Here is a 19,188-nt window from a genome sequence, read left to right on the forward strand (position 1 = left end):
AACCAATGACTGACATAGCCTTATTTCTATTGGAGAATTTTTTCCAAGATAAAAGCCTTAAGAGCTTTGTGATCAGTCCTGAAAACTGAAGAATTTCAGAAAGGTAGGGTGACAGAATCCATTAGTGCAAAGGTGAAATCATATTTCTTCTCTCTCTTCCCCTCCCTCAACCAACCCTCACCGGATGAGTGCTCCTGGATTCGCTGGAGACTTGCTGCAATGCTGCAGGATACTGCCCCCTTCTCTGTTAAGCCTGCTCTGTTCCAACGAGGTAAGGGTCATTCCAGTGATGTCTTTACCTGCAGAATCCTTTCTGGAAGGATGGGTGACTTTTATGGAATATCAGAGTGAACAAGGTTTTTTTCTCTTTATAAAATTCATTCCAGGAAAGTGGGTGAGGAGTCCCCTTTTGCTTCCATAGTACAATGGAATGGTATACATGGCCCACTTCCTTGACCAGTGGCCTTTTTACACTCCATGTGTTCTTTTTTTTTAAAAAAAGAATTATTTGGCTGCGCTGGGTCTTAGTTTCGGCACATCATTTTCAGATCCTTCATTGCAGCCTGTGGGCTACACTGCTCCATGACATGTGCGATCTTAGTTCCTCAAACCAGGGATTGAACCTGCATCCTCTGAATTACAAGGTGCATTCTTAACCCCTCGACCACCACAGTAGTCCCCGTGGGACTACCCCATGGGACTACTTTGAAGAGGGGAGAATGCAAGAATATAATTTCTGATTCTAGAAAAGTTCCTTATTATTTTGTGCTGGGTACTTCACAGATATTATCTCATTGGCTCCACTGAATATAACTTTTCTGATAATTAAGAAAACTGGGCCTCAAAGAGATATAGTATTTCACCCAAGTCCTCACAGCCAGGAAGGGGCAGAGCTAGAAATCCAAGCCACGGTGAGGTGAGATGACTCCACAGTGCCACTCCTTCTTTGCCAAAACACACTGTCAGGTAGTAGGGACTCTAGTCTTGGCCCTGCAACTGAGACCTCAGCAAGCAAGGTCCCTGAACCTCTGTGAGCATCTCCTAATTTGTAAAAATGACCTATATGCTCCCTTTCTTTCCTCAAGCTCCATCTGAGATGTCCGACTCAATGGAGAATCCCCAAATCTCATATGTGCGTGGTCCACACTTTGAGCTCAACATTTAGTGTGACTGCAGCTCTCTGCTGCTTTGCTCCGTTGAGGTCTCTGCTCTCCTGCCAAGACCTGCAGGCTACATCTGTACTACTGGACACTCTGTAGCTACTCTGTTACAAAACACTCAACCATCCCAATAAAAGGGGATTGAGAAGGCAGAACACTGCCCTGCATTGTGTGCGGCTCCAATCTGGTTCTTGTCCTCATCACCCTCCCCTCTTCTCTGCTCTCTCTCTGAGCAACAGAGAAATAAGTATCCAGGATCTCTAGCGGGGTAGCCAAAGGGAGCAGAGAAATTGGTAAGCCTGCACCGCACTACCCACTGTTTGCAGGTGTGTTGCCTAGATCCAGATGGCTCCACACTATTAGGATTTCCCAGTTTGGGTTTGTCACATTTACATACTTCTTCACAGGCATGTGGGGAGGGCATAATTGTGCATTTTATGGTTATGAATGGCACAGCCTGGCAACTCTCCGATTATTATTTCCATTTGCTGTCATGCATTATCAATCTAAGACCCATTACACACTGTTTTTTTCATGCATTCCTCATATCGAAAGGACAAAGAAAGGCAAAAAGCCTTGCAAAGAAGCCCTCATCACCAGAAGAATGGGCTAATTCTGATGGAAATGATGGAGTTGGTGTCCACGACTGAGATGACAGCCTTTGGTTAATTCGAAGTGAAAATTACTGTCAAAAATTTTGGTATTCTGCATGAGTACCAAAAGGGCAAGGTATTGCTAAATGGGAACAAGGGGCCACACCACAGAACAGACTTCTTTTAAAAAAAGTTAGATACGGGACAACCTAAGAGGTTCCAGTTTTCTTTAGCTCACTGGGCTTTCCAGGTTTCTGAAGATGCTGAAATACATTAGTGTTGGGATTGGTATGAAGAGTCACTCTGTGATTTTCTTATTCAAATAGGATCTACTGAGTGCCTGTCATGAGCAGACAGTAAATTTAGGGAGCCTTCAGTGAACAGAAAGTATGCAACAATTATGGATTGGCAAATAATCACTAATAAGATAGCACGCATGAATGTAGTGAGAATTTGAGGAGAAGGCTGTGCACATACAACTGTTCGTGATCACACACAGCTCACGTCTTCTTGTACTGTATCAAGGAATGGCCAGAGCTTCAATTTTAAAACACAAAACCAGCAACCACCACATATGATGGAGATTAGCCTCCCTAACAAGTTGGATCCTATCCGCTCCATCTATGACCTGGAGTTAGCGATGCTCGAACATCTACAGAGAAGCTACCCATTCAGTTCAAACAGAACCTACCAGCTCATTTTCTCTTGATCGTTTGATAGTCATAAGGTCACTGAACTGAACCAGACCCCTTAGATCCCTTCCAACAAGCACAGCCTTTATTCTTAGCAGTAATTTCCATCTTTAAAGATAAAAGTATTTCTCTTTTGGAGGAAAATACCTAATTTCCACTGATACAATTAAGAACTGAACATCTCCTTTCCACACACTCACTCAACAGCAAACAGCACCCAAAATAAGCATTAATGCAACTCACTAAACAGTAGCAGTAGCTCTGATGATCTGAGGAAGTAAGAGAGGCATAATGCTGGATGTTTTTTGGATAATGGTGCTAGTGGTGGAGCTGGTAGCCTCAAAAGTGTCTAAATTATTCCTTATAAGAATAAAAGGGTGTGTCTAAATTATTCCTTATAAGAGAAAGAGATGCTGATCCCACAGGGCAGGGGAAAGGGTAGCAGCTGATGGATTTAGGGAACCAAAAGGAATGTGCTGTGGGGAGAACTTCTGATAAGCTGGATTTATGCTGATTCAGAAAACTTGCAAAAGAGAGTAGCAATACCAACAGGCTTTGTGTGCAATGGTGACGCTGGAGCCCAGAGCTTCAAAAGCTGTTGTGCCAGCTCTGGAGGTTAAATGTCCTGGGAAAACCAAAAACAAAAATGGACAACAGTGCCAATACACTTCAGTCTGACTACGGCTAGAATGAACAGAACAAGGTAAAATACTCAAATTTCACCCTTCTCCAGCAGGTTCAACTTTTAGTGGCCACTTTCCCCAGATTCTTTATGTCTTTGATTTTTGCTTATTGTAGGAAACGTTCAAGCACCTATGCATCCTATGTAACTGATGGAATGATCCTGTCTCTTCCTTTTCTCACATCAACTCCTATCTTTTAGGAGACAGCCAATGTTTACTTTTGTTACTTTAATTGCCTATTTAGAGAGCAATAGATGGCAAGGAATCAGAAATGGGCAAGATAGAAAGGTTCACCAGTGTCCTGGGGCGGTTACGAGTACATGCTCAACCTATAAGGCAGTCCCTGTTTTGCATCTTTAGCTCAAGAAGAATGCTGTTTTTAAAATTTAGATAAAAGATCTTTGCCCATGGCTTCTCTCCCACTGAGGTCTCAGAGATCCTTTCTAATAGAGACGCTGGAATTTTTTACAATGAATACATTCAAATAGAGAATTCCTGCCACAAAACTTACTGACATATCAGCTGATACTCAAAAATATAACCTGGAAGTCCAGTGGTTAAGAATCCACCTGCGGGTGCATATGACATAGGTTCACTCCCTGGTCTGGGACGATCCCACGTGCCGCAGGGCAACTAAACCCATGTCCCACAACTATTGAGTCTGTGCTCTAGAGCCTGTGCTCTGAAACAAGAGAAGCCACTGCAATGAGTAGCCCCTGCTTGTCACAACTAGAGAAAGCCTGCACAAAGAAACAAGGACCCAGCACAGCCAAAAATACATAAATAAATAAAATTATTTAAAAAACAATAATAATCTTACAAATAAAAATCAAAAATATTTTTTAAAGATATGAGACAAGTCTTAAGAAATAAAACACATGGATGAAAGCCATTGGTGAATCTAGTCTTGCATATTCTGATACTGTGTAGAATGTGGTTTAAACTAACTTCACAACCTATTTAACTGTTAGCATGTCTTTCTCATTTCCCCTAGTTTAAATGGAAATTCTCCAGAAGTTACACTGTTTCCTTTTTTTTTTTCTTTTTAAAGAAGTATTGACACACACAAAAATTTCTTAGAACAAAACTTGAGCTTTGAATGTGCCTGATCATATTTCAGTCATTTGGTGTGTCAGGCTACACGCAACTCTTATAACCGGTGAATATATGACATATGAATAGAACTGGAAGTCTTTTACTTAAGACACACATGCTAACATTAATAACATGAGCACAAATGATGTATTTATGCAGTAAAGTTGATAACGATCTCCTCTGGAGGCAGTCACGTCCAACCCCACGTTTACTAAATGACCAAGGTACCCTGACAGGTCCCCCTCAATACACTATTTCCTGGACCTTTCATCTCATCACTGCCTCTCCCATTACAGATGGATCACACTCACGCATCAATCCATCGAGCCTAACTCAGGAGCCCTTTCCTTTATAACTCTGGCATCCCCACTAGTCCACAGAGCCTTTCCCCAAGTTCCAGGACCCATACAAGGATGCATTCTTTTGTTTGTTTGTTTGTTGCCATACTGTGTGACATGTGGGGTCTTAGTTCCCTGACCAGGGGTTGAACCCACGTTCCCTGCAGTGGAAGCTTGAAGTCTTAACCACTGGACTGCCAGGGAAGTCCCTCAGACTCATTCTTGGTTTATCTTTTGACCTCAGACTATAACCTGGACATTGCAATAAAGCTGAGCACATCCACATCTGGGAGGCAGTTCTCAAGGATTATGAAATCAGCAACTCACTGAACCTCAAGAGGTTTCGGTTCCCCCCACAACAAGATAATGCTAATGGTACTTGCCACCTGCCAGGCTGTCAGGGGACTTGGCAACGATGTCTACAAATAACAAAGCAGCACTATGCCATAAATAACAAGTCTTATTAATAAAATTAGTTCAAGTGCCAGAAAGAATACTAGCAACAGCAGTGGCAGATCACACTTGGTCAGAATAAAAGTAGGTGGAGAAATTTTAAAATGTGCACAAGATCTAAATAGACATTTCTCCAAAGAAGACATACAGATGGCCAACAGGCACATGAAAAGATGTTCAACACTGCCAATTATTACAGAAATGCAGATCAAAACTACAATGAGGCATTACCTCATTCTGGTCAGAATTGCCATTGTTAAAGAGTCCACAGACAACAAATGCCGGAGAGGGTGTGGAGAAAAGGGAACCCTCTTCCTACCCTACACTGTTGTTGGGAATGTAAATCAGTACAGCCACCATAGAAAACAGTATAGAGGTTCCTTAAAAAACTAAAAACAGAGCTACCATATGATCCTGCAATCCCACTCCTGGGTAGGTATCTGGAGAAAAATGTGGCTCAAAAGGATACATGCACCCCAGTGTTCATAGCAGCACTGTTTACAATAGCCAAGACATGGAAGCTACATAAATGTCCACTGACAGATGAAAAGATAAAGAAGATGTGGTACACACACACACATATATAATGGAATAATACTCAGCTATTAAAAAGGATGAAATAATGCTATTTGTAGCAACATGGATGGACCCAGAGATTATCATACTAAGTGAAATAAGATAAACACAATATATGATATCACTTATATGCAGAATCTGAAAAAAGAAAACGGTACAAATGAATTCATTTACAAAAGAGAAACAGACTCGCAAACAGAAAACAAACATGGTTACCAAAGGGGAAAGGCAGGGAAGGAATAAATTAGGAATTTGGGGTTAACATATACATACTACTACATTTAAAATTGATAACCTATTAGGTTATCTACTATACAGCACCAGGAACTATATTCAATATCTTGTAATAACATATTACGGAAAAGAAGCTAAAAAAGAATATGTGAGTGTGTGTGTATACACATATTTGAATTACTTTTCTGTATACCTGAAACTAATAAGATTGCAAATCACCTGTATTTCAATAAAACAATTTTAAGTGGATGGAGGGATTTTCTGATCCTCATTTCAACCAACATTGTTCCCTTTCGACACAAGAAGAGTTTAATGTTGTTATTCTAAAGGTTACTTCCACAACACATCCAGCATCACTTTTTTCCAAGTTATTTGGAGGCAACATTATATTCACTAACAGGACAATAGTGTTGATTTCAAAGCAAGTCCAAATATTGCTTCCCATAAAGTAATTACAGCTATTTAACTCCATTGACAGAGGAGCCTGGTGGGCTAGTCCATTTGGTCGCAGAGTCGGACACAATTGGGCGACTAACAGGCACATACAACCTTTCCGGACCAAAGAGATTCAAATCTATTTGCAGCAAGACCCCCATTCCTGGTGTTCCTTAAAACACCCAGATTTCATTCACAGCAGAAAGGATCCCTCAGCCAACAGAAGAGGCTCATCCTCCGGCCCTCTGGTTCCAAGAGATGAACACTTGAAGAACCAAAGTCAGATGTCTACTGATTGAACTGTTTGTTTTTGGTCTTCCCACCTTGTCCAAGTCAGACTCCAAAAGGGGCCAAATGATATGAATGAACTTGAAGCAATTTAAAAACCAGAAACAATGAAATGTTTGTCTTCCCCAACTCCCCACTTTGTGGCACATTCAAGAGATGGCACATGGAGCTAAGTTCTACCTAGTATAAGTAACAGATTTCTGCATCCAACTCCTGAGACAGTGCCCCCAGGGTCAGCGGTGGCTTCCATGAATGAAGCCAGAAGCCTGCCCCTGGCTCTTTCTTGGACTTGTGCTCTCCAGAACATCACAGCCATGCTTTCAGAAAAAACCCACAGACTTGCAGATGCTGAGGTGTCAGGGGGATGTGAATAGCTGTTCAAAACTCACTCAGGTAAATAAAAATCAAGTCAGCCTGACCAGGGGCCTAAATACAGCTGAGTCTTTGCCAACACTTAATATAAGCCATCCGCCCTGAACAGCTCACATTTAGAAACTGGTGCTTGGCTTAGGTGTTCTGAGAATCCCTTTCACAGATGCTGGGAGGATTCACACTGAGTGAAGCCACAACTGCGGTAGCAACCTCTATTGGGATGTTCCATTCATAGGGGAGAAAGAACCTCCTCCTTTCACGGTGGGGTCAGGGAGTCCTTTATTGGCATTGGATAGCCTTTTCGCAGCAAGCAGAGTTTCCGGGGGACGGGCATGGCCGCATCATTCAGAAGGAGTGTGTCTATTAGGAAGCCACCGCCAAACCTATTATTAGAATAGCCATCCCTTGGAAATTCTCTCGAATCTACTGAGCAGTTACTCTGCTAACGAGGTTAGCACCGAGTTCCTGATGACACACGGGCAGCTTGCACACAGCTTTCAAAGTACAGGGCCGGTTCACCTTTCCTAAATGCACTATGCACCCACGCTGGGGCAGCTGCTTGCAATACAGAAGCACGGCTTTTGGTCATTTTTAAATGACCCCGTCCTGAAGGGGCTTCCCTCCTCCCCGCCTCCCGCTGTCTCCCTGCATCGAACTTGCTGCAGCCATTTGGAATGTGACGAGCAGTCCATTTTAGCAGACCTGATCTGCAGCCTGCCGCCTGCCCCGAAAGAAGGACTATTCCTGTCACTTCCAGACAAATGAGTTTTTAAAAAATATCCCGCCCAGGTCTGCCCGCAGCAACGTCCTTTCCTTTCTCCCTGGGTTAATCCAGCCTGACTGAGGTCAAGGTGCCCAAGAAAGTGGGTGTGGGGGGAGGGAGCAGAGTCTGTCCGCACGTGGGGTGTGCACTGGAACAATGTCACATCTTCAGCATTAAGTGCTCTATGTCCTCAGTAAAGCACAAGTGTCATGCCCCTCTCACCGGCCAGACATGGACCCAGAACTGCTGCAGAATCTATCGCCTGCCCGCAATCGCGGACGGGAAACAAAGACACATTACCTTTTATTCGTGGCGCTTCCCGGGGAGCCGAGGAACTTCAGGTTTGCAGCGGCGGATCCACCGAAACGGGAGTCCCATGCGCCCCGGGTGCGCAGGCCCGGGGCCTACCCGGCGGCATCCGCGCCCGGCGCCTCCGCCTCCGCCGTGCGGCGCCCGCAGCCGCCCCGCCGGCCCCGGCGCGCCCCCGCCCCCGCCGCCGCCGCCGCCCCGCCGCCCCAGCGGGTCCCCAGTCAGCCCATCGCCCGCTCGCGCCGCTCACGCCGAGCCTGGCCGCGCGCCAGGGCGCACCACCGCCGGCCCGCCCCTCGCCCGCGCGCCGAGCCCCGGGCCGCCGCGCCCAGCCCGCCGCATGCTGGGCGGCCCCGCGCGGCGGACCCGGGCACGGCGAGCGCGCTCGGGGCGGCGGGAGGCCGGGCGATAGGCTGGCTCCGGCGAGTCCCCGCGCGGCGGAGCGCGTCGCCGCCTTCCGCGCCCGCCGCAGGGCCCCGGAGCGCCGCCCGCACCTAGACAATGAACGCGCCCGGCCGGGCCCGGCCCCAGCCCAGCCCGGAGGTCCCCGGTACCGCCGAGCTGGCCGAGCCCCTGGTTCCCTCTCTGCTTCGCAAGCGATCGGGACAAAGTTAGGTCCTGAATCAGCCGCCGAACAGCAGAGGCTGTGCGGAGGAGAGCGGGGATTCCGGACCCGAGGACCCCGACTCTGTCCCCAGCAAATCTCACCGAAACCCACCGCGAGAGGCCCCCTCCCACCTGGGAGACCCAGGAAAAGGCTACCTTGGTTAAACTTGGCTGAAGGGTCGGCTCTTCTCCCTCGATCTAGTCCAGTTTTCTTGCATTAATCTCCCCTCAACTCTTTGGAAATGGAAGTTCCTGTGAGATAACCTAGTCGTGGGCTATTGTCAGAATTCGCAACAATTACTGCGGAGGGGAGACTCCCCTTCAGAGCCCGGGGGAGGAAGACGGCCTGACACGGTCTCTCTTCAAAAAAAGAGAAACAGACTGGGAGACTATCCCGACCGAGAACAATAACTCAATTCACATTGTATGTCTAAATGTTTATTACTTCAGGAGCTCAATTTGCCTTAGACACGTTTTCTTTTCTTTTTTTCTAAAGGAATTGTCAAAACACGGTTGATGAAATAAAGGGAGAAGCAGACAGGAGCACCCGCTTAGTGAAGGTGGAAAAGCCAGCTTGTCTCAGAGGTAAAATCTTTCTCTAGAACTCACTCTTCCCTTGAATTCCCAGGATCCATCCATCCACCTATCCATCCTTCAAGGGAGGGGCTGGTTCCCCTTTCACCCTGGTTTGATGGGGACTCTAGTGTACTGGCACCATTATTTCCAGGGCACTGGCAGGAGTGAAAACTTACAAACTTTATGTTATAATGAAAAGAAATCTCACACATCCTGTCTTCCAACTGATCTTACCAGACACAGCTTGTGTCTTCTCTAAAGATCTCTGGGAAACATATCTGACAGCTTGAGGTCTGTCAATCAACAGAAGGTAAACTGCCTGTGCAGATAGTGTTGGAGGGAAAGTTAACACCTATGATAAGGCCTACCCATCTTATCTCAAGCTGTGGTGATCACCATGCTCCTGGGTGGAGGACTTGATTGTCTGAATCTGAGTAATGGGAAGCTGAAAGGGATGTTTCTGTACTTCTGAAGTCCTTGGGGATTGTTCTTAAGCAAAGCCCAGTTCTCATGCTGCCACTGAAACCCATCTCCTTGTGTTCTGAAGCCCTTAGGGGGGATGTTATTCTTTAGAAGCAGGTTGTTTCTGGTGCTGATTTGTTTAGACTGTAACACCTAGCGGGTGGTGATTAAGGAGATGTTCAAAGGTAACATTTCTCTCCCAACTGTTAGTTTGCATTCTTAGAAGAGTCTTGGGGTTCCATCTACATCTACCTCCTGCCTTTCCACTGTGGCCATTGGAACTCTCAGTTTGTCCTGAACTCAAGTTGACCCACAAGCAAAGCCTCTTTCCAGGTTCCCTATCTTACAAAACAGCATCCTTCCTCTCCCCTCAGGGAGAGAAGGACCTTTCCTCTCCTTCTTTTCGTTCATTCTTCACTGTCAAGATATCACCAAGCCTGTCCTCATAAAGAGCTCTGGAAAGTTCCTTGAGACCAGCCCCTTGTCTCACTTGTTCCAGTGCCTGGTGCTGGGTGGTTAATCTTTGTGGCATGAGTAACCCATGCCCCTGGCCTTGGTCAGTGAGTATCACCCATCACCGTTGTGTCTCTAGCAGCATCCTGACTGGATCCCAGTCTTGTCTCTCAAACACATTCTCCACACCACCCAGAGTCATTCTGCTGAAACCCACATCTGATCACAGGACTTCTTTGCTTAAACCCATCCAGGTTTCCCTGGCTCTTAGGAATGAAGTCTTCACTTCTTCAGAGGCCTGACAAGTCCTGAGCACCAAGCCTTCCTTATCCATGCATCCTTGTCTGTTGCTACCAGACCGCTCTCCGCTTGAATTCCATAACCTGATTCCAGGTCCCCTATGTTCCTGGTTCTTGCTCGCCCTGTTGTTCCCCCAGCAGCCAGGGACTGTAGAAGCGACTCAGATCATGCCATATCTCTGCTTACAACCATCCGGGCTTCTCACTGCTCCTGAAGCATCCACCCCATCGTCATCCCATGTTATTATTCTCCAAGTCCCTTGCTATGTTTTGCCACCCAGGCCACTTTTCTGCTCGTGAATGGCTCTTTCCTATTCTTGGCTTTTGCGTGTCTTGTTTCTCCTGCCCAGAATGCTCACCTCTGCCCCCTCACTCTTTGTATTGCTGGCTCCTTGCCATCCTTCAGGTTTTAGCTCAAGTGCTGCCTCCTAGATAGCCTTCCCTGATCAGCACTTGGGAATTGACCTCCCCATCTGCTCTTTGTATCATCAGCCTGTTTATTTCCTTCTTAACTAAGGTTGGTACTCACGGCTGCATGTTAAAGGCACAGACTGATGTCAGACTTCCAGACTTGGCTCTTGCCTCTCATATCTGATAGCTGTGCAACCTTGGGAAAATGTCTTAACCTCTCTGTGCCTCCGTTTTCTCAGCTATGAAGTGGGACTCATAATACTACCAACCTCAATGAGTTGTTGTAAGGATTAAATGAATCAGTATATGTGAAAACCTTAGAACAGGACCAGGCAATATTAGTGTGTACATGTGAGGGCCTCTGTGGGTTTTATTCTCACTCTGACCCCAGGCCTGGGCTAGTTCCTGATGCAGGCTGTCTTTACCCCCTAAGTGTTTTGTGTTTGGACCCCAAACTGAGAATGGATAAAAATTTAGAAAAGGAAAAACTACATTTGAAGAACTTAAGTACTGAGAGAAATTGGCCATGGTTAAACTAGATTAATGAGATAAAAATTTTAAGGTAAATTATCTGGAGGTTAATGAAAATATGAAGGGAATCTATCCTCTCTTTCATCAGCGGTGATCCTTGGAGTTAATGGATGACAAGCTTTGCCAGTCTGAATTCTATAATGGTTTGTTTTCCGAAGAGAAGCCAATTCCAACACTGACAATTCAGGCAGTTTCTTGCAAAGACATAAAGAATCAAAGGACCTTGGCAAAGCGTTGGTCTGTCGGCCAGCCCTAACCTGTGGTTGTGATGAAAGAATAGAGAATGTTTCCATTTTAAGCTCGAATGTGATGCTTTTTGAAGCATTAAACTGAAAAAAGAAACATGGAAGGCCAGTTTCTGGACATATGCCTTTGTGTTTTGCTTTCAGTACCGGGGAAGATTCAGAAGGAAGGAAAAATACTTTCCTTTGGTTCTTCCTGAGGGCAAGCAGGATTTTGAGACCTGGTAACATAGGATTCTCATACAGAGCTAGGGAGCTTTGTGTTGAAAGGAGGTGAAGTCTCCAGTAGAGGAGAGGTGCTCGGAAGCTTGCAAATGGGGGATGGAGAAAAGGGTGGAGAAAGGCAATGGCACACCAGGAAGATGAAAGGGCTGCCACCAGCAAATGGGAAGACCCTTACTGCATGTCTGCAGAGTGCCTCAAGAGGGCACTGCTCATCTGCCAGGGTAGCATGGGGACACTGGTAAAGGTAGCAAATTCTAGGAGGTGTGTCTTAGGCACAGCACAGGATCTTAGGCATGGAATCTTTGGCTTTAAAAATGGACCTCAACGGGACTTCCCTGGTGGTAAAGTGGTTAAGAATCTGCCTTCCAATGCAGGGGACTCAGGTTCGATCCCTGGTTGGGGAACTAAGATTGCACATACCACTGGGAAACTAAGCCGGCGTGCTGCAGCTACTAGAGCCCACGTGCCACAACTAGAGAGCCCACACACCACAAGGAAGATCACACGTGCCGCAACTAAGACCTGACACACCAAATCAATAAGAGTAATATAAAATGGAGGCTTCCCTGGTAGCTCAGCTGGTAAAGAGCCCGCCTGCAATGCAAGAGACCCCGGTTCGATTCCTGGGTTGGGAGGATCCCCTGGAGAAGGGATAGGCTACACACCCCAGTATTCTTGGGCTTCCCTGGTGGCTCAGATGGTAAAGAATCCACCTACCATGTGGGAGACCTGGGTTCAATCCCTGGGTTGGGAAGATACCCTGGAGGAGGGCGTGGCAACCCATTCTAGTATTCTTGCTGGAGAATCCCATGGACAGAGGAGCCTTGTGGGCTACAGTCCATGGGGTTGCAGAGTCGGAAACGACTGAGCGACTGAACAACAACAATATAAAATGGACCTCGTTCTCAGGTCCTTGGGCATTTCAGTGGCATCTCTGCTGGACCAATGACAAGAGACCCTTTTTGTGTCATGAGGTCGAATGTGAGTTGGGGGAGAGGAGACAATGAGTAATTCCTGCCACCTTGGTGAGAAAGGACATAGATTTAATTGCGCTTAGAGGAGTAAACTAATACGACTTTTTTTTTTTTAATGCCCAAAGTTGCAGAGCAAAAATTATACACTCTTCACTAATAGAAAGTACCTGGTTCTTAACTCTGGGATCTGAAGTCATAGCTTTCCTAACAAGCTCAGGGAAATACATGGAGCAGTTAGAAGATGCCTCAGCTTGGATCTTAGCCAGAGTAGCACAGATGGTGGAGAACGATGGGCCCCACTCTTTCCTTTGTGTATCTGCCCAGCAGAGGACACACACCAGCGTGGGGTGGATCTGAGTCAGGGCTGCATAATCCTTCTGTAGGAACCTGTAACATGGAACAGCCCTAGAATTGTGCTCTGAAGGTGCAGTGTGACCTTGAACAAGTCTCTTAATTTTTTGGTATCCGTTTCTTCACCTTTAAAACTGGCCTGATGAATGGATAAGAAAGCTGTGGTACATATACACAATGGAGTATTACTCAGCCATTAAAAAGAATACATTTGAATCAGTTCTAATGAGGTGGATGAAACTGGAGCCTATTATACAGAGCGAAGTAAGCCAGAAAGAAAAACACCAATACAGTATACTAACGCATATATATGGGATTTAGAAAGATGGTAACAATAACCCTGTATACGAGACAGCAAAAGAGACACTGATGTATAGAATAGTCTTTTGGACTCTGTGGGAGAGGGAGAGGGTGGGATGATTTGGGAGAATGGCATTGACATATGTATAAAATCATATATGAAACGAGTTGCCAGTCCAGGTTCGATGCATGATACTGGATGCTTGGGGCTGGTGCACTGGGACGACCCAGAGGGATGGTTGGGGAGGGAGGAGGGAGGAGGGAGGAGGGTTCAGGATGGGGAACACATGTATACCTGTGACAGATTCATTTTGATATATGGCAAAACCAATACAACATTGTAAGTTAAATAAAATAAAATTTAGACTGTGAAAAAATAAATAAATAAATGGCTAAAATGAAAAAACAACAAAAACAAAACTGGCCTGATAGGGACTTCCCTGGTGGTCCAATGGCTAAGACCCCTCACTCTCAGTGCAGGAAGCCTGGTTTCCATCACTGGTCAGGGAACTAGACTCCACATGCCACAACAAAATCGAAGATCCTGTGTGCCACAACTAAGACCCAGCACAGACTAATAAATATTTTTGAAAAACCGGCCTAATAATCATTTCTCTCTCTAGCCTTATTAAGACCATGGATTCAATAGGTATCAAATATTTCCAAAACCATACAACTGACCACAATTGATAGCTAACATTATTTTGAGTATATACATCCTGTGCCAGGCACCATGCTAAGAACTTTCCAAAACATTCGTTAATTTGATCATCACAAGAGTCCTATGAGGTGGAAATTATTTTTCTCTCTCTTCTACAGATGAGGAACCTGGGGTTTTAAAAGGTGAAATAACAAGCTGAAGGGACTGTGTTCCTCACAATTGAACCCAGAGTCATCCTTTTGTGACTCTGAGCTCTTTTCTTCCAAGCTTAACCATTACATACTAATACACATGACATATACAGGCAATCTCAGTGCAGAGCCATGCACTTACTTTGATATACACTTTTAATTGTGGATTGAGGGACTTCCCTGGCGGTCCATTGGTTAAGAATCTGCCTGCCAATGTAGGGGACATGGATTCAATCACTGGTTGCTGCAGAGCAGCTAACTGGTTGGATCACTTAGTTGCCGCAGAGCAACTAAGCATGTGCACCACGGCCACTGAAGCCCGCACCCTCTAGAACCCGTGCCCGGCAATAAGAGAAGCCACTGAAATGAGAAGACTGGACCCCGCAACTAGAGAGTAGCTCCTACTCGTCAGAACTAGAAAAAGGCCACACGTGGCAATGAAAAGCCCTATTCACCGCAATGAAGACCCAGCACAGACAGAAATGAATAAACTTAATTTTTAAAAGTTATGCATTGAGTCACACTTGGAAGGCATCTAGGAAGAGGTACTTGTACTGTTATATTAGTTCCTAACCTGTACCAAATAGACATTGTTTTACATTCCATTCATGTTTCTGGAGAACAAAAGTGGCATGTTTTCTTTCTACACTTTCACCAGATTTTGAGGATAAAGCAAGACCCCTTTGGGGGCAGGTTAAAGTCCTTGACTGGCTTTAAGTAAATCTGATTGTATTTTTATACCCAATCCTTTTTTCTTCTTATCCCAGGTCAATTAAAGGCCAATTCTGAGCCACTTCAATCAAAAAGAAAGAATTATATCTCCTCTCCTGGCCTGACAGCAAGCACTTAAGTCCACAGTCCCTGGGGTAGATGAAGAAATCATCTAATAGCTGTGTTTTATGTCATTATTTTTTTAAAATAGCAATGCCATTTTAAAATAGCTATGTTTGATAATCTTGTTATGTTCTCATTACATGAAATTGTTGCTTATTATTTTTTCCTGTTTGGGAATCCTGATTTAGATTGCCTCAACTCAGGGCAGCAAAAACCCAGGGCAAGTCTTTGTGAAACACAGACAAGAATCAATCAAAACATCACAAGCTAATTAATGTCATTTGGAGCCCTGGGAGCAGCTGTATCACAGTGAGTAGCATATTATAAAATTGGTGTACATCAGAAGTACACTCAAGGACATAGATTAACTCTCTCACCAAACCCTTTCTGTTTATTTGCTCTGAAATATGTATTAACAATAGTTAAGTCTTGGCACTTAATGCCAGATACTGCTTATGCATTTTACATACAACAACTCATTTAATCTTTTCAACAACCCTGGGGGGTCAGTGCTATTATTAACCCCATTTGGAGGGAAAGGAATAAGGCAGAGAGATGGTTTATAACCCACCTCAGATCCTACAGAGGACAAGTAAGCAACAACCAAATATCAAACTTAAGTGGTCTGAGTTCAGAGTTGAGATTATTGACCCTCACTCAACTCACTGTCCAATGGCCAAGTATTAAATTAGGAGGCATTACTTCCCTTATTCCGAACACAGTGTCTATCAGCAGGAACTTAGTATTTGTTACTTATTTGTGAGCCCATCACCGCATTATGAAAGGGCATTAAGAGAAATATTTGTGAAACTGAACGGAAAAAATTTTCAGCAAGTATTTCTCTTTCAGTTGAGACTTCTAATAGAGAAGGCTTTTGTGCAGGTGATGTCAATCATCAATCTCTCAAGCAAGCAAGAAGAATGTATTGGAACCATGAGCCAGTGTTGGGGGAAGGGGCCCAGGATTTAAGAGAACAGAGGCCCCTGTGCCCCAGGGGAGAAAGTAACTCAGTTTCTTGGAGTTGAGATGGGGCTGAAAACTGTCATTAAGTGATGACTTGTGATATGATGACTTTTTTTCTGCCATCAAATATAGATCAGATCTACCCTGAGTTATAATGGCTAAGAATTTGCTATAATTCACGTCATAAATAAAGTGGGCTCAGTGCAGCAGATTTCTAGGGTTCTGATTCAAACGGGAAGTTGGTTAGGCTGTTTGCTGAGATGGGAATTGGATATGCAAGATTAGAACTCAAAAAGATATATGGGTGGAAAAGGAAAAAAATTGGCAATGCCTGTACACAGAGGAAGGAAATCCTGAAGGAAATCAGTCCTGAATATTCATTGGAAGGACTGATGCTGAAGCTGAAGCTCCAATACTTTGGCCACCTGATGCAAAGAACTGACTCATTGGAAAAGACCCTGATGCTGGGAAAGATTAAAAGCAGGAGGAGAAGGGGATGACAGAGGACAAGATGGTTGGATGGCATCACCGACTCGATGGACATGAGGTTGAGCAAGCTCCGGGAGTTGATGATGGACAGGGAAGCCGGGCGTGCTGCAGTCCACGGCGTTGCAAAGAGTCAGACATGACTGAGTGACTGAACTGTACACCTAGGGCATTTAAACCTATGGCACTTGATGAGATTGTCCAGAAAAGATACCATAGTGGGAAAGAGGGCTCAGGATCTAGCTCTCAGGTAGTGGTTCTCAGACTTAAGCCAGCATTGGGATCACCTGGAAGACTTGTCAAAGCCGATCCCCTGGGTCTCACCTTCTCCAGCGAACCACCACCGCCTCCCCACCCCGCCGCCCCCCGCCCCCTGCCGCCCCCGCCACCACCTCACAACAGAGTTTCTACTTCATAGATCTGGGTTGAGGATGCAAGAATCTGCATTTATTTTTTTTAACTTTTTATTTTGTATTGGGGTATAGCCTGTTAACAATGTTGTGATAGTTTGAGGTGAACAGAGAAGGGACTCAGCCATACATATACATGTAGCCTTTCTCTCCCAAACTCCCCTCCAATCCAGGCTGCCATACAACATTGAGCAGAGTTCCAAGTGCTATACGGTAGGTCCTTGTTGGTTCTCCATTTTAATTATAGCAGTGTTTACATGTCCGTACCAACAACTATCCCTTCTCCCCATCCTCTCCCCGGCAATCATAAGTTTGAATTATGATTTCTGATCAGTTCCCAGGATGTTGATGGGGCTGGTCAGCAAGCATCACTCTTCTGCCACTGCAGCCTTGGCTTTGCTCCAGGCACCCTGCCCCCCCACTGTTGTTCTGACCCCTCAAACTCCGTCTGTCCCAGGGCCTTTGCATGGCCTGCTGCCTGGAATGCAGCTCCCCAGATATCAGTGCAATCAAGTCCAAACCTTTTCCAGGTCCCTGCTCAAATGTCACCTTCTTAAAGAGAGACTTTCTGACCATCTCTCTCTCTTTTTTTTTTTTCTAGTAATGAGACATGGAAGCAAGTTTTCTTTCTCTTAGTGGTCATTTAGTTTTTCAAATGCCAAACTCACTATGATCTATGACCATCTTTCTTAAGAAAGTAACTCCTCTCACTCACTCTCCTGCTTCTGCCCTTCACCCTCATCCCTTCTCTGTTTTTTTTTTTTTCCTCTAGGTTGCCCTTCTCACCTTCTAACAGACTATATGACTTATTTACTTGTGTGTTTTGTTCATATCAGTCCTTCCCAGGAGAGGAGGAATTATGTCTTTTTTTTTTGTTTTTTTTTTTGCTGACTCTCTTAAGCCTAGAACTGTCCCTGGCACATATCAAATGTTCAATAAATATTCATTAAAGGATGAATTTAATGAAGGAATAAAGATTCTTTTGTGTAGAATTGTAGTTTTAAGAATTTAATTCTGGGACTTCCCTGGCAGTCCAGTGGTTAAGACTTTGCTTTCCAATGCAGGGGGTGCAGGTTTGATCCCTGGTCAGGGAACTAAGGTCCCACATGCCTCCTGGTCAAAAAACCAAAACGTGAAACAGAAACAGTGTTGTAACAAATTCAATGAAGACTTGAAAAATGGTCCATATCACAAAGAACCTTAAAAAAAAAAAAGAATTTAATTCTGATGGAAATTCTTTATAAATGGTTTCTTCCATATCAAAAATGAAATATGATCATGTTGTTCCATTCTGAGAGAAAAAAAGAATCTCCTCTCCTACCTGGGGGTAAAGTCAAAGATCTTTGATATGTTCACCAACAGGCACTGGTTGGGCTGGGACATGACAGGGAACACACTCTGAGGTAGTTTCCATCCTCCTGTTCCCTATTTGGTTAACACACTCTTGCTCTATATTAAACACCTGGATAACAACACTCTCTTGCTCTTTAATGGCCTATGCATATCTCTACCCACTTTAACCATTTCTGCATTTGTCTGCATGCCTCACTCAGGATTTCCTCCAACGTAGGAATCATGGTGGTGCTTATTTTTGGGTTTTATTTTATTTGAAGTCCTCCAACTTTGTTCATCTGTATACAGTATATTTAATGTTGCTTTATCACTGTTTTTTGGCTAAGCATTATGATCATTATCCAGTAGATTTTTTAAGTGAATCCTTGAAGTCCTCCAACTTTGTTCATCTGTATACAGTATATTTAATGTTGCTTTATCACTGTTTTTTGGCTAAGTATTATGATCATTATCCAGTAGATTTTTTAAGTGAATCCGTTCAGCTAATAAAAAACAGAAGAAGCATCTGTGATGGTAGGAAACAGCATTTGATCAGTGTTTATATGCAATTCCCTGTAATTGTTTTAATAAAAGTGGCCTAAATTATAGTCAATCTGAAGCTATAAATGAGCTCTGTTGCTCATAAATGAGCCAGGGCGAGTTGTGCAGTGTGTATGCACTGTTGGCAGTGCAGAACTTCTGCAATGTGTTCTAAGGATTCCTAAAAGCGTTCATGGAGCCCTGATGAAACACTTAATAATGCTGCAGCTGTAAATTCTATCTTGAAATGGATATTTTTCCATCTCCCCTCTCAGTCTCTACTTAGTAAACTCTAAACCATTTTGATGTTGACTTTCCAAAACACAAGGTTCTGCCTTGGTTTATATTCT

General features: G+C 44.5%; 1 protein-coding gene and 1 long non-coding RNA gene across 13 annotated transcripts in view; one reads left to right on the top strand and one right to left on the bottom strand.

Moving 5' to 3' along the window:
- Positions 1-19,188, bottom strand: part of FRMD4A (FERM domain containing 4A) — a 750,010-nt gene that overhangs the window by 244,678 nt on the left and 486,144 nt on the right. Inside the window, exon 1 of one of the 12 annotated variants that reach the window (XM_019973079.2) lies at positions 8,754-9,005. The exons of 10 other annotated variants lie outside the window; for them this stretch is intronic. The gene's annotated coding sequence lies outside the window, so the exon portion shown is untranslated. Of the gene's footprint in view, positions 1-7,982; positions 8,142-8,753; positions 9,006-19,188 lie in introns of those variants that run through there. One more of the 12 variants, XM_070802099.1, reaches the window with a different exon arrangement.
- LOC139186659 (uncharacterized) lies at positions 7,841-15,266 on the top strand. The gene is made up of 3 exons (XR_011570330.1): positions 7,841-8,023; positions 9,094-9,182; positions 15,041-15,266. It is a non-coding gene; the product is annotated as an uncharacterized lncRNA (long non-coding RNA).

The sequence above is a fragment of the Bos indicus genome, chromosome 13 (genome assembly GCF_029378745.1).
Source record: "Bos indicus isolate NIAB-ARS_2022 breed Sahiwal x Tharparkar chromosome 13, NIAB-ARS_B.indTharparkar_mat_pri_1.0, whole genome shotgun sequence".
In the NCBI taxonomy this organism is placed as follows: Eukaryota; Metazoa; Chordata; class Mammalia; order Artiodactyla; family Bovidae; genus Bos; species Bos indicus.